Source organism: Silurus meridionalis, chromosome 17, assembly GCF_014805685.1.
Source record: "Silurus meridionalis isolate SWU-2019-XX chromosome 17, ASM1480568v1, whole genome shotgun sequence".
In the NCBI taxonomy this organism is placed as follows: Eukaryota; Metazoa; Chordata; class Actinopteri; order Siluriformes; family Siluridae; genus Silurus; species Silurus meridionalis.
Window position 1 is genome coordinate 9,357,819 of NC_060900.1, and position 14,845 is coordinate 9,372,663.

At 43.2% G+C, this 14,845-nt stretch overlaps 5 non-coding genes across 5 annotated transcripts; all 5 read right to left on the reverse strand.

Annotated features, from left to right (window-relative positions):
• Nucleotides 1–5,248: 5,248 nt before the first annotated feature.
• trnaa-cgc lies at nucleotides 5,249–5,320 on the reverse strand. The gene has a single exon. It is a non-coding gene; the product is annotated as a tRNA-Ala (tRNA).
• A 204-nt stretch (nucleotides 5,321–5,524) lies between these two features.
• trnat-ugu lies at nucleotides 5,525–5,596 on the reverse strand. Its single transcript has one exon. It is a non-coding gene; the product is annotated as a tRNA-Thr (tRNA).
• A 199-nt stretch (nucleotides 5,597–5,795) lies between these two features.
• trnaa-ugc lies at nucleotides 5,796–5,867 on the reverse strand. The gene has a single exon. It is a non-coding gene; the product is annotated as a tRNA-Ala (tRNA).
• Nucleotides 5,868–6,326: 459 nt separating this feature from the next.
• trnaa-ugc lies at nucleotides 6,327–6,398 on the reverse strand. The gene has a single exon. It is a non-coding gene; the product is annotated as a tRNA-Ala (tRNA).
• Nucleotides 6,399–9,494: 3,096 nt separating this feature from the next.
• On the reverse strand, nucleotides 9,495–9,566 carry trnaa-ugc. Its single transcript has one exon. It is a non-coding gene; the product is annotated as a tRNA-Ala (tRNA).
• Between the last annotated feature and the right edge of the window lie 5,279 nt (nucleotides 9,567–14,845).

Below are 14,845 nucleotides of genomic sequence, written 5' to 3' on the forward strand. Positions count from 1 at the left end.
AAGACGTTGGTAGTCAATGCAAAGACGCCATTTACCATTTGGTTTTGGAACGGGCAGACACGGAGAGTTTGTGGTCGAACTACATCGTCTGACTATACCTCTGATTTCAAGCTGCTGGACTATTTCATGCACTGCTGTTTCAGCCTCAGGCTTGATGCGGTATTGTCTTTGTGGGGGAGGTGGCTCTCCTTCAATACACACAACAAAATCAATCAGGCCACAGTCATGTTCATGATTAGCCCAAACAGCGCTGTGCTTGTCAATCAACTGTTGAATGGGATCTGTAGTGGAGATGGACATAATGCTGACTACGTTCCGTGGTGGACGTTTTTTCACTGTCTTATTAGTTTGAATTTCAATTTGTTTTTCAAAACAATGAATGACAAAACCATGTTTTTTCATAATGTCCATTCCCAGTACAGTCCCCTCACTGTTGTTTGGCAAGTACCAGAAAGGTTCTTCAATTATGGCTATGCCTAAGTCAAGTCGAGCGGGCTGGGTTTGTGTTGCTACCATTAGCGTGTCGCCGATGCCTTTTATGTGTATGGTTTCGTCTGTTAATGGCAATCGAATGTTTGTACATGAGCATGCTGCGCCGGTATCAATAAGTACATCAGCTAATTGGCCTCCTAAATTAGCTCTTATTTTGATCCGGTTGCCGCTCTTAATTATGTTCCCTATAGCAATGGAGGCCACGCACCCCTATGGGAAACTGTATTTTTCTGGCGCCGAACTCGCAACGATTGCTCCGTTCTGTGATTCATTTTGTTTTTTTAATGTGGCGAGCAGTATGTTAACTAGCTCCGCGGTCTTTTCAGAGGGATCGGTTTGGGTTTGCATTTGCTGTCTGTCCCCATGTTTTTTAAAGCAGTCTTTGGTGTGGTGATTGTTTTTCTGCAAAAGTTACAATATTTGTGTTGGGATCTCGGTAGGGTTTATCCTTGCCCTGTCCTTCTGTTGTCCACTGTGTGGGCCTTAGCGCGAGGTTTATTTTTCCATCTATTTTCTATTTTTGTGCCCCAGTCTACTACTGCTCTAAATGTGTTCTCTGCTGGATCCACACCATTTAACAGTGCCTTTTGGATCGGGGGGCCAGCGTGATTTTTTATCATTTGTAACAATACCTCATTATCACGACTTGCATCTTCAAACCCAGAATGCTCTTTATATGTTACCCATAGTCGCTCCATAAGTTTCAAACACTTCGTTGGGTGCTTGTTTTATATCTAAAATTCTGTCCCAGTCTACGAGGTTGGCCCTCTTAAGTTTAGCAGCCGCTTTTAACCGTTCATAAATTGCATCATTGGTTTCGTCATTTTTTCTCTCTATTATGTCTCCGGATTTCATTTCAGCGGTCAATTTTGGTTTAATTTCCTCGGGAATGGTGAGGAGTGCTATTTGCCACACGTCTCGGACTTCTAGTCTGTATACTGTTGCTTGTAACATTAAAGTTTCCCAATATGGCTGGAACGGGCCCTTTCGAGGCATCATCCCTACGACCTGTTTATGTCGTGAACACTCTTCGCATGTTAATGGACGACTAATAGTTGTAATCTCGTCGTTTGCGTTTGTTACGGTTTTTAGTACGGCTACTTCGACTGAATTTTGCGGAACATCGTTCGATTTTGCTCTCGTTTTCATTGGGCTTATCTGATTAGCACCCTCAGGCTCTTGCATTGGAGCTCGTTTACGAGCATCTCTCTGCATTTTAGCCCCTAACGCAGTTATTTCATCATCTTCGCTATCGCTTTTGTTCCGGTGTTCAACATGTCATTTATGGCTGCTTGTTTAATTGCAGCTACGGGACACCGAATGATCGCAGCAGTCTTGACGGATATATAATTGTTACCGTTTTGAGTTTCTTTTTAAGTTCGTGAATTTTTTTAGCCATTGTCTCGCTCTGTCTTGCCCAGCTTTGTTTTTCGTATGCGAACGAGTCGACCTGAGCTCGTAGCCTTGTTAGTTCATCGGAACGTGAGTTTTCAATCTCTTTTATGCTTGCTATTGTCCGCTCGTTTTTGGTTATGGTTGTCAAATCGTTGCGACGCAACAGGTAAACAATAGCGAGGGGAGTCTTTTTATATTTAAATTTTGTTTTCAGTTTATGGCCCTCGGCAGAATACCAGGATATGATTTCATTATTGCTCCATGTGAGATTTAGTCCCTTTTCTTTTAACAGAACAAGGGTGTTTTTTAGCTTTAACACGGCTGTTTCCATTATTTCCTCCTCTACACTGCTTCTATAATGTCCCTGAGAATCCATGTTTTCTCTAAATTCTTATGCCCCACCGGATTTCAACGGTCTCCGGTCTAACAATGGGCATACCGGCCCGTTCTAATTTATGTGTCTATATTGGGTGTGCAAAACTTTCCCTCAACACTTCTAATAGGCAAAAAGGAACGAACTTACCATAGCAGCTGTAGGCAGAGAAGGAGAAGATCAAACCTCATATCTTCTGTGGGAATCCAAACTGAGTAGTCGCGTCGGAAACATGTCACTCGCCTGTGCAGGTAGAGAGATCACGTCGGGGTCACCAACTTTGTAAGGCGGGGAACCACCCACTGGTCCAACGACGGTTTCCAGAGGCGTGGCGAAGGATTCTCGCGCATTCTAATCTTTCCTTTCACATTAGATAATACGATTTGGATTAATGTATTACTTCATTTTTGTTATTGACCTTTTATCTGACTCCATTTAGATAAAACAATAAATATTTGCATAGGTTGTTATTTTACTGATAGTATAATTTTGATGGATGTTTGTCTAGTTATTCTGATTAAGCTCTGGCATTACACTCGTTCATTCGGTTCACACAGTCGCACAAGATCCTAGTATGGGCCCTATAATTAACATACTGGTCAACGGTCATAAGCGAATCAGTATTGGTCGCTGCCAGAGGTTGGACTATATGCTTGCGGCCGCTCTCTGCGTGCTCAACTTTAAACATACTTTATTTAGTCCCCTTAGAGGTGACACTTAATTATTACAATAATTATTTCTAACCACAGATAATGAATAGAATAATATTGAAATAATCAGAGGTTGAGGCTGACCCTATTTAGAGTGATTAGAAATGTTACTCTAAACGGAAATACATATTGTTAGCCTCCACGCTTCTAAGTACACTTAAACTAACGCCAAGTGCTAGTCGTATCTCTAAAATCCTCAGTTGATGTGTTATTCACTATCTAACTGGGATTTAGGCCGATCCTAGCCTGATTTCCAGTCCTTACGGTAACTGCGGATGCAACGTTATTACTTGCAGTGTCAACATTTACCGAGCAACACAGAATAAAATTAAACATAACAATTTATTAACCAGGTAAGAAAATCACAATTCAAAGCCAATTTATAGTTCAATTAAAATAAAACATAAATACAAACCAATAGTATTTACATTTAAACAGGAAATATAAAACCTTTCATACCTGGTACGAGACTACACACAGTAATCGTGGGATATCTGTTTACAGATTCCCTGAATTGTTGGTCAGTTCTCCTTAAATACCCAGATAGAGTAAGCATTATGTAAACATTATTTAGTCATGGAAGTTTGCATTGATTGGTTCTTACAGACCTGTGGGAGGCACCTCGCCTGTATACATCTGTAGTGGGCATGCCCTTGTATAGAGTTATGTTTTCTTTAACTTTATTAAAACCTTTTTATTATTTGTTCTATTGCTGTGGGAATGGGACCTGTGTACCAGTCGCGATAAACCTTTGTAAAGAAATGAAACATGAACATTTTCTGTCGTTATTTACATGTGATATGACCTTTCTTACACATAATCATCCGGTGTGCTGTAGAATGTTCTGTGTTGAGGATGTAACAGGAAAAGGAGGGGAAGAGGGGTCAGACACTTGTCTGCAGATCCACCATTTGTATGGAGATGTGGTGGTCAAGACCAAGGGTAGCTCTCCGGGGAGCCTACTGTATTCCAGGAAATGTTCTGGTTCTCGAAAGGGGGGTTGCAGGGTCGTTAGTCCCCTGCCGTGAGTCCTGGAGGAAAACGTGTTAGGGCCCACATCCTGGCCCACACCCCTCTCGGGCATCCATGCTGTGTTCTCGGGGGGGGGCCGACCTTTTGGTCAGGATCAAGCAAAAGTCTTACATAGGGTATCTGCAAAAATGAAAGGAAAAGTTTATAGGACTGTGGTGAGACCTGCGATGTTGTATGGATTAGAGACAGTGGCATTGAGTAAAAAACAGGAGGTGGAGCTGGAGGTAGCAGAGCTGAATATGTTGAGGTTTTCGTTGGGAGTGACGAGGATGGATAAGATTAGAAATGAGTTTATGAGAGGGACAGCGCATGTAGGATGTTTTGGTGACAAGGTGAGGGAGGCGAGATTGAGATGGTTTGGACATGTGCAGAGGAGGGACATGAATTATATTGGTAGAAGAATGCTGAGGATGGAGCCACCAGGTAGGAGGAAAAGAGGAAGGCCAAGGAGGAGATTCATGGATGTGGTGAGGGAAGACATGCAGGTAGTTGGTCTGAAACAGGCAGATGTAGAGGACAGGGTGGTATGGAGACGGATGATCCGCTGTGGCGACCCCTAATGGGAGCAGCCGAAAGAAGAAGAAGAAGAAAAGCAAAAAGGTGTGCACCAGTGTAAATTGGGAAAACTCAAAATTCCAATATGCAACATACCAGAATTTCTTTATTTTTAGTACATTTTTACTTCATGCTACTGAATCTAATTTTGTTCTTCTTGGCCATCACAAATAAAGAGGGAACCAGTTCATGTAAAACAACCAAATAGTTCACCAAACATAGAAGGTGTATGGTGTAAGAAGGTGCATCTACTGAGACTTGGTAAATACACAATGGCACATTGCTTATGCTGTCTTTTTTTACTTTGATTTTACGATTCTAGCGGTACTTCACAGTGGGTCTCAAATGAACCTTCAATGGGAATGAGATGAACAAAGTCCGAGTGGTACCAAATGTGCTTCCACAGTAGAAGCGTAAGCTGTTAATTTAGAAATCTTAAATGGGTATTGGACGAAGGCAATAGAGGTGTTAATGATCTGCATACAAATTAGGAGTGCTGGGTGCTGCAGCCATGCTAATACTGTTGTTCACAAAGGTTTTCCATCAAAGGAGCATGTTGGTAGGTCTCACTTGGTTGTTTTATCTCAACTTGATATGTATCTCAGGTAATATGGGCTGTAGTGAGATAGGTTACAACTGGAAGCAGAAACATTTAGGAGGTTGCTTAAATTATGTCTTTAAAGAAACAAGCTGGAGATGCTGGGGCTTGAACCCAGAACCTCATACATGCGAAGCATGCGCTCTACCACTGAGCTACATCCCCAGCTGTGGCTGTTGAAGTGTAAGGCATTCAGCCCAGGACCTCACGCTTGCAGATTACAAACCATATTTAAACATCCCAAAACACAAATCCCCTGCGATTTGAGCTTTGCCTGAAGAACACAAAGGCAAATCAAGAAGCTGCTTCAAGTTGAACAGAAATTTTATTAAACTGGACAAGATGAAAGTGAGCAAAGATACAACAAGTAAGCATGAATGGGGCTTGAACCCACGATCTTCGGTTTACAATACCGACGCCTTGCCACTTGGCCATCATGCCATTTAAGAGAGCTTGAGAGTGTCATTCAACATATCAACTCACTTTAAAATAGAGCATGCTTTTGTTGCGCAATATGCACTGACATTCAAGTTTCATAATCAATCCATATTTTTGGAGGTCACATGACTGATGACCATACAACAAGAATATGCGCGCACCTAAAACTTATAGACATTTTATGCATCATAAAGAAGTCGCTTGGAGACGCTGGGGATTGAACCCAGGCCCTCATACATGCAAAGCATGCGCTCTACCGCTGAGCTACATCACCAGCTTGACCTGTTGAAGTGTAAGGGATTCAGACCAGGACCATACGCTTGCAAATTAAATCTATTATTAAACATCCCAAAAGACACATTCCCTCCAATTTGAGCTTTGCCTGAAAAACACAAAGGCAAATCAAGAAGCTGCTTCAAGTTGAACAGAAATTTTATTGAACTGGACAAGATGAAAGTGAGCAAAGATACAACAAGCAGGCATGAATGGGAATTGAACCCACGATCTTCAGTTTACAATACCTACGCCTTGCCACTTGGCCATCATGCCATTTAAGAGAGCTTGAGTGTGTCATTCAACATACCAACTCACCAAAAACTAAAGTGTTGCGTAATATGCACTGACATTCAAAATCAATCCATATTTTTGGAGCTCACATGACTCACAACCATACAACAAGAATATGCGCGCATCTAAAACTTATAGACATTTTATGCATTATAAAGAAGTAGCTTGGAGATGCTGGGGATTGAAACCAGGACCTCATACATGCAAAGCATGCGCTCTACCACTGAGCTACATCCCCAGGTAAGCGCCTATCACTGACGGCTGGAGATTGGCATCAAACCAAGCAATTCATTTAAAAAAAAAAAACCCAGGTTTTTAAAGCATGCACCCGGAAAATTTGCTGAGAAAAACGATTTTTCTCCTTGGCCATCATGAACAAACAGGAAACCTGTACATGTTGAAAAACCAAATAGTTCACCAAACTAAAGCATGCTTTTGATGAGTGATATGCACTGAAATCCAAGCTTTCATAATCAATCCATATTTTTGGAGCTCACATGACTCACGACCAAACAACATGATTATGTTCACAGAAATGTATTGGAACTGCTGAGGACAACAGGGACCCGGCACATGGTATGCAAACAATCAGGTCGTCAAAAGCAAAAAGGTGTGCACCAGTGTAAATTGGGAAAACTCAAAATTCCAATATGCAACATACCAGAATTTCTTTATTTTTAGTACATTTTTACTTCATGCTACTAAATCTAATTTTGTTCTTCTTGGCCATCACAAATAAAGAGGGAACCAGTTCATGTAAAACAACCAAATATTTCACCAAACATAGAAGGTGTATGGTGTAAGAAGGTGCATCTACTGAGACTTGGTAAATACACAATGGCACATTGCTTATGCTGTCTTTTTTTACTTTGATTTTACGATTCTAGCGGTACTTCACAGTGGGTCTCAAATGAACCTTCAATGGGAATGAGATGAACAAAGTCCGAGTGGTACCAAATGTGCTTCCACAGTAGAAGCGTAAGCTGTTAATTTAGAAATCTTAAATGGGTATTGGACGAAGGCAATAGAGGTGTTAATGATCTGCATACACATTAGGAGTGCTGGGTGCTGAAGCCATGCTAAAACTGTTGTTCACAAAAGTTTTCCATCAAAGGAGCATGTTGGTAGGTCTCACTTGGTTGTTTTATCTCAACTTGATATGTATCTCAGGTAATATGGGCTGTAGTGAGATAGGTTACAACTGGAAGCAGAAACATTTAGGAGGTTGCCTAAATTATGTCTTTAAAGAAACAAGCTGGAGATGCTGGGGATTGAACCCACGATCTTCAGTTTACAATACCTACGCCTTGCCACTTGGCCATCATGCCATTTAAGAGAGCTTGAGAGTGTCATTCAACATATCAACTCACTTTAAAATAGAGCATGCTTTTGTTGCGCAATATGCACTGACATTCAAAATCAATCCATATTTTTGGAGCTCACATGACTCACGACCAAACAACATGATTATGTTCACAGAAATGTATTGGAACTGCTGAGGACAACAGGGACCCGGCACATGGTATGCAAACAATCAGGTCGTCAAAAGCAAAAAGGTGTGCACCAGTGTAAATTGGGAAAACTCAAAATTCCAATATGCAACATACCAGAATTTCTTTATTTTTAGTACATTTTTACTTCATGCTACTAAATCTAATTTTGTTCTTCTTGGCCATCACAAATAAAGAGGGAACCAGTTCATGTAAAACAACCAAATATTTCACCAAACATAGAAGGTGTATGGTGTAAGAAGGTGCATCTACTGAGACTTGGTAAATACACAATGGCACATTGCTTATGCTGTCTTTTTTTACTTTGATTTTACGATTCTAGCGGTACTTCACAGTGGGTCTCAAATGAACCTTCAATGGGAATGAGATGAACAAAGTCCGAGTGGTACCAAACGTGCTTCCACTGTAGAAGCGTAAGCTGTTAATTTAGAAATCTTAAATGGGTATTGGACGAAGGCAATAGAGGTGTTAATGATCTGCATACACATTAGGAGTGCTGGGTGCTGATCATGAACAGGAGTGCTGGTGCCATCATGATCAAACAGGAAACCTGTACATGTTGAAAACCAAATAGTTCACCGAACTAAAGCATGCTTTTGATGAGTGATATGCACTGACATCCAAGCTTTCATAATCAATCCATATTTTTGGAGCTCACATGACTCACGACCAAAAACATGATTATGTTCACAGAAATGTATTGGAACTGCTGAGGACAACGCTGTCATACTTGGACATCTCGCCTCAACAGGGACCCGGCACATGGTATGCAAACAATCAGGTCATCAAAAGCAAAAAGGTGTGCACCAGTGTAAATTGGGAAAACTCAAAATTCCAATATGCAACATACCAGAATTTCTTTATTTTTAGTACATTTTACTTCATGCTACTGAATCTAATTTTGTTCTTCTTGGCCATCACAAATAAAGAGGGAACCAGTTCATGTAAAACAACCAAATAGTTCACCGAACTAAAGCATGCTTTTGATGAGTGATATGCACTGACATTCAAAATCAATCCATATTTTTGGAGCTCACATGACTCACGACCAAACAACATGATTATGTTCACAGAAATGTATTGGAACTGCTGAGGACAACGCTGTCATACTTGGACATCTCGCCTCAACAGGGACCCGGCACATGGTATGCAAACAATCAGGTCATAAAACCAAAAGGTGTGTACCAGTGTAAATTGGGAAAACTCAAAATTCCAATATGCAACATACCAGAATTTCTTTATTTTTAGTACATTTTTACTTCATGCTACTGAATCTAATTTTGTTCTTCTTGGCCATCACAAATAAAGAGGGAACCAGTTCATGTAAAACAACCAAATAGTTCACCAAACATAGAAGGTGTATGGTGTAAGAAGGTGCATCTACTGAGACTTGGTAAATACACTATGGCACATTGCTTATGCTGTCTTTTTTTACTTTGATTTTACGATTCTAGCGGTACTTCACAGTGGGTCTCAAATGAACCTTCAATGGAAATGAGATGAACAAAGTCCGAGTGGTACCAAACGTGCTTCCACAGTAGAAGCGTAAGCTGTTAATTTAGAAATCTTAAATGGGTATTGGACGAAGGCAATAGAGGTGTTAATGATCTGCATACACATTAGGAGTGCTGGGTGCTGAAGCCATGCTAAAACTGTTGTTCACAAAGGTTTTCCATCAAAGCAGCATGTTGGAAGGTCTTACTTGGTTGTTTTATCTCAACTTGATATGTATCTCAGGTAATATGGGCTGTAGTGAGATAGGTTACAACTGGAAGCAGAAACATTTAGGAGGTTGCCTAAATTATGTCTTTAAAGAAACAACCTGGAGATGCTGGGGATTGAACCCAGGACCTCATACATGCAAAGCATGCGCTCTACCGCTGAGCTACATCCCCAGCTGGACCTGTTGAAGTGTAAGGGATTAAGACCAGGACCATACGCTTGCAAATTAAATCTATTATTAAACATCCCAAAAGACACAATGCCTGCAAATTGAGCTTTGCCTGAAGAACACAAAGGGAAATCAAGAAGCTGCTTCAAGTTGAACAGAAATTTAATTGAACTGGAAAAGATGAAAGTGAGCAAAGATACAACAAGCAGGCATGAATGGGAATTGAACCCACAATCTTCGGTTTACAAGACCGACGCCTTGCCACTTGGCCATCATGAACAAACAGGAAACCTGTACATGGTATGCAAACAATCAGGTCATCAAAAGCAAAAGGTGTGCAACCGAGCCATTATGGATGCACAAGCCAGTGCAATCTTAGTGCGGTCCCAAGCCGGGTAAATGGGGAGGGTTGTGTTAGGAAGGGCATCCAGCGTAAAAACATGTGCCAAATCAAATATACGGGTCACAAATAAGAATTTCATACCGGATCGGTCGAGGCCCGGGTTAACGGGTCAACGACCGCCACAGGTATTGTTAGCCGACAGGGTACCGTGGAAATTGGGCTACTGTTGGCGAAGGAGGAGAAGGAGAGGAGGAAGACGTCTACAGAGATGGCAGGAAAGGAGCAGTGTAGGAGAATGGAGGTTAGGGTTGGTACTTTAAATGTCGGTACTATGACGGGGAAAGGGAGAGAGGTAGCTGATATGATGGAGAGGAGAAAGGTAGATATGCTGTGTGTTCAGGAGACCAAGTGGAAAGGGAGTAAGGCCAGGAACATTGGAGGTGGATTTAAACTGTTTTATCATGGTGTGGATGGAAAGAGAAATGGTGTAGGGGTGATTCTGAAGGAAGAGTACAGTAAGAGTGTAGTGGAGGTGAAGAGAGTTTCTGATAGGGTGATGATCGTGAAGGTGGAAGTTGAAGGGATGATGATAAATGTCATCAGTGCCTATGCTCCACAAGTTGGCTGTGAGATGGAGGAGAAGGAAAGATTCTGGAGTGAATTAGATGAAGTGGTAGATGGTGTACCTAGGAAAGATTGGGGCGGACTTTAATGGGCATGTAGGTGAAGGGAACAGAGGTGACGAGGAAGTGATGGGTAGGTATGGTTTTAAGGAGAGGAATGTGGAAGGGCAAATGGTGGTAGATTTTGCTAAAAGAATGGAAATGGCAGTGGTGAACACTTATTTTAAGAAGAAGGAGGATCATAGGGTGACGTATAAGAGTGGAGGAAGGTGCACACAGGTGGACTATGTGCTATGCAGGAGATGTAACCTGAAGGAGATTGGAGACTGTAAGGTGTTGGCAGGGGACAGTGTAGCTAGACAGCATCGGATGGTGGTCTGTAGGATGGTTGTGGAGGCGAAGAAGAAGAGGAGGAGAGTGAGGACTGAAAGAAGAATAAGATGGTGGAAACTGAAGGAGGAAGAGTGTAGTGTGAGGTTCAGGGAAGAGGTCAGTGAGAGGCTCAGTGGTGTTAAGGAGGTGTTGGATGATTGGGCAACTACTGCAGGAGTGATGAGGGAGGCAGCTAGAAAAGTACTTGGTGAGACATCTGGAAATAGAAAGGAAGACAAGGAGACGTGGTGGTGGAATGAGGAAGTGCAGGAGAGCATAAGGAGAAAGAGGTTGGCAAAACAGAAGTGGGATAGACAGAGTGATGAGAAAAGTAGGCAGGAGTACAAGGAGATGTGCAGACCTGAAGTAACTACAGGGGAATTAAGTTGATCAGTCACACCATGAAGTTATGGGAAAGAGTAGTGGAAGCCAGGCTGAGAGAAGAGGTGACCATCTGTGAGCAACAGTATGGTTTCATGCCAAGGAGGAGCGCCACAGATGCCTTATTTGCTTTGAGAATGTTGATGGAGAAGTATAGAGAAGGACAGAAGGAATTGCATTGTGTATTTGTGGATTTAGAGAAGGCCTACGACAGGGTGCCAAGAGAGGAGTTGTGGTATTGTATGAGGAAGTCAGGTGTGTCAGAGAAGTATGTGAGGGTGGTGCAGGACATGTATGAGAACAGTGTGACAACAGTGAAGTGTGCAGTAGGTACGACAGACTGGTTTAGGGTGAAGGTTGGACTGCATCAAGGCCCTGAGCCCTTTCCTGTTTGCAGTGGTGATGGACAGGTTGACGGACGAGGTCAGACAGGAGCCTCCCTGGACTATGATGTTTGCGGATGATATTGTGATTTGTTGTGGGAGTAGGGAGCAGGTTGAGAAGAGCCTGGAGAGGTGGAGATATGCGCTGGAGAGAAGGGAATGAAACTCAGTAGGAGTAAGACAGAATACATGTGTGTGAATGAGAGGGAGGGCAGTGGAGTGGGTGGAGAAGAGTGACAGGAGTGATTTGTGATAGTAGGGTATCTGCAAAATGAAAGGAAAGTTTATAGGACTGTGGTGAGACCTGCGATGTTGTATGGATTAGAGACAGTGGCATTGAGTAAAAGACAGGAGGTGGAGCTGGAGGTAGCAGAGCTGAATATGTTGAGGTTTTCGTTGGAGTGACGAGGATGGATAAGATTAGAAATGAGTTTATTAGAGGACAGCATGTAGGATGTTTTGGTGACAAGGTGAGGAGGCGAGATTGAGATGGTTTGGACATGTGCAGAGGAGGGACATGAATTATATTGGTAGAAGAATGCTGAGGATGGAGCCACCAGGTAGGAGGAAAAGAGGAAGGCCAAGAAGGAGGTTCATGGATGTGGTGAGGGAAGACATGCAGGTAGTTGGTGTAAAAGAGGCAGATGTAGAGGACAGGGTGGTATGGAGACGGATGATCCGCTGTGGCGACTAATGGGAGCAGCCGAAGAAGAAGAAGTCACACCATGAAGTTATGGGAAAGAGTAGTGGAAGCCAGGCTGAGAGAAGAGGTGACCATCTGTGAGCAACAGTATGGTTTCATGCCAAGGAGGAGCGCCACAGATGCCTTATTTGCTTTGAGAATGTTGATGGAGAAGTATAGAGAAGGACAGAAGGAATTGCATTGTGTATTTGTGGATTTAGAGAAGGCCTACGACAGGGTGCCAAGAGAGGAGTTGTGGTATTGTATGAGGAAGTCAGGTGTGTCAGAGAAGTATGTGAGGGTGGTGCAGGACATGTATGAGAACAGTGTGACAACAGTGAAGTGTGCAGTAGGTACGACAGACTGGTTTAGGGTGAAGGTTGGACTGCATCAAGGATCGGCCCTGAGCCCTTTCCTGTTTGCAGTGGTGATGGACAGGTTGACGGACGAGGTCAGACAGGAGCCTCCCTGGACTATGATGTTTGCGGATGATATTGTGATTTGTTGTGAGAGTAGGGAGCAGGTTGAGAAGAGCCTGGAGAGGTGGAGATATGCGCTGGAGAGAAGGGAATGAAACTCAGTAGGAGTAAGACAGAATACATGTGTGTGAATGAGAGGGAGGGCAGTGGAGTGGGTGGAGAAGAGTGACAGGAGTGATTTGTGATAGTAGGGTATCTGCAAAATGAAAGGAAAGTTTATAGGACTGTGGTGAGACCTGCGATGTTGTATGGATTAGAGACAGTGGCATTGAGTAAAAGACAGGAGGTGGAGCTGGAGGTAGCAGAGCTGAATATGTTGAGGTTTTCGTTGGGAGTGACGAGGATGGATAAGATTAGAAATGAGTTTATTAGAGGACAGCGCATGTAGGATGTTTTGGTGACAAGGTGAGGGAGGCGAGATTGAGATGGTTTGGACATGTGCAGAGGAGGGACATGAATTATATTGGTAGAAGAATGCTGAGGATGGAGCCACCAGGTAGGAGGAAAAGAGGAAGGCCAAGAAGGAGGTTCATGGATGTGGTGAGGGAAGACATGCAGGTAGTTGGTGTAAAAGAGGCAGATGTAGAGGACAGGGTGGTATGGAGACGGATGATCCGCTGTGGCGACCCCTAATGGGAGCAGCCGAAGAAGAAGAAGAAGAAGAAGAAGAAGAAGAAGAAGTCACACCATGAAGTTATGGGAAAGAGTAGTGGAAGCCAGGCTGAGAGAAGAGGTGACCATCTGTGAGCAACAGTATGGTTTCATGCCAAGGAGGAGCGCCACAGATGCCTTATTTGCTTTGAGAATGTTGATGGAGAAGTATAGAGAAGGACAGAAGGAATTGCATTGTGTATTTGTGGATTTAGAGAAGGCCTACGACAGGGTGCCAAGAGAGGAGTTGTGGTATTGTATGAGGAAGTCAGGTGTGTCAGAGAAGTATGTGAGGGTGGTGCAGGACATGTATGAGAACAGTGTGACAACAGTGAAGTGTGCAGTAGGTACGACAGACTGGTTTAGGGTGAAGGTTGGACTGCATCAAGGATCGGCCCTGAGCCCTTTCCTGTTTGCAGTGGTGATGGACAGGTTGACGGACGAGGTCAGACAGGAGTCTCCCTGGACTATGATGTTTGCGGATGATATTGTGATTTGTGGTGAGAGTAGGGAGCAGGTTGAGAAGAGCCTGGAGAGGTGGAGATATGCGCTGGAGAGAAGGGAATGAAACTCAGTAGGAGTAAGACAGAATACATGTGTGTGAATGAGAGGGAGGGCAGTGGAGTGGGTGGAGAAGAGTGACAGGAGTGATTTGTGATAGTAGGGTATCTGCAAAATGAAAGGAAAGTTTATAGGACTGTGGTGAGACCTGCGATGTTGTATGGATTAGAGACAGTGGCATTGAGTAAAAGACAGGAGGTGGAGCTGGAGGTAGCAGAGCTGAATATGTTGAGGTTTTCGTTGGGAGTGACGAGGATGGATAAGATTAGAAATGAGTTTATTAGAGGGACAGCGCATGTAGGATGTTTTGGTGACAAGGTGAGGGAGGCGAGATTGAGATGGTTTGGACATGTGCAGAGGAGGGACATGAATTATATTGGTAGAAGAATGCTGAGGATGGAGCCACCAGGTAGGAGGAAAAGAGGAAGGCCAAGAAGGAGGTTCATGGATGTGGTGAGGGAAGACATGCAGGTAGTTGGTGTAAAAGAGGCAGATGTAGAGGACAGGGTGGTATGGAGACGGATGATCCGCTGTGGCGACCCCTAATGGGAGCAGCCGAAAGAAGAAGAAGAAGTCACACCATGAAGTTATGGGAAAGAGTAGTGGAAGACAGGCTGAGAGAAGAGGTGACCATCTGTGAGCAACAGTATGGTTTCATGCCGAGGAAGAGCACCACAGATGCCTTATTTGCTTTGAGGATGTTGATGGAGAAGTATAGAGAAGGACAGAAGGAATTGCATTGTGTATTTGTGGATTTAGAGAAAGCGTACGACAGAGTGCCAAGAGAGGAGTTGTGGTATTGTATGAG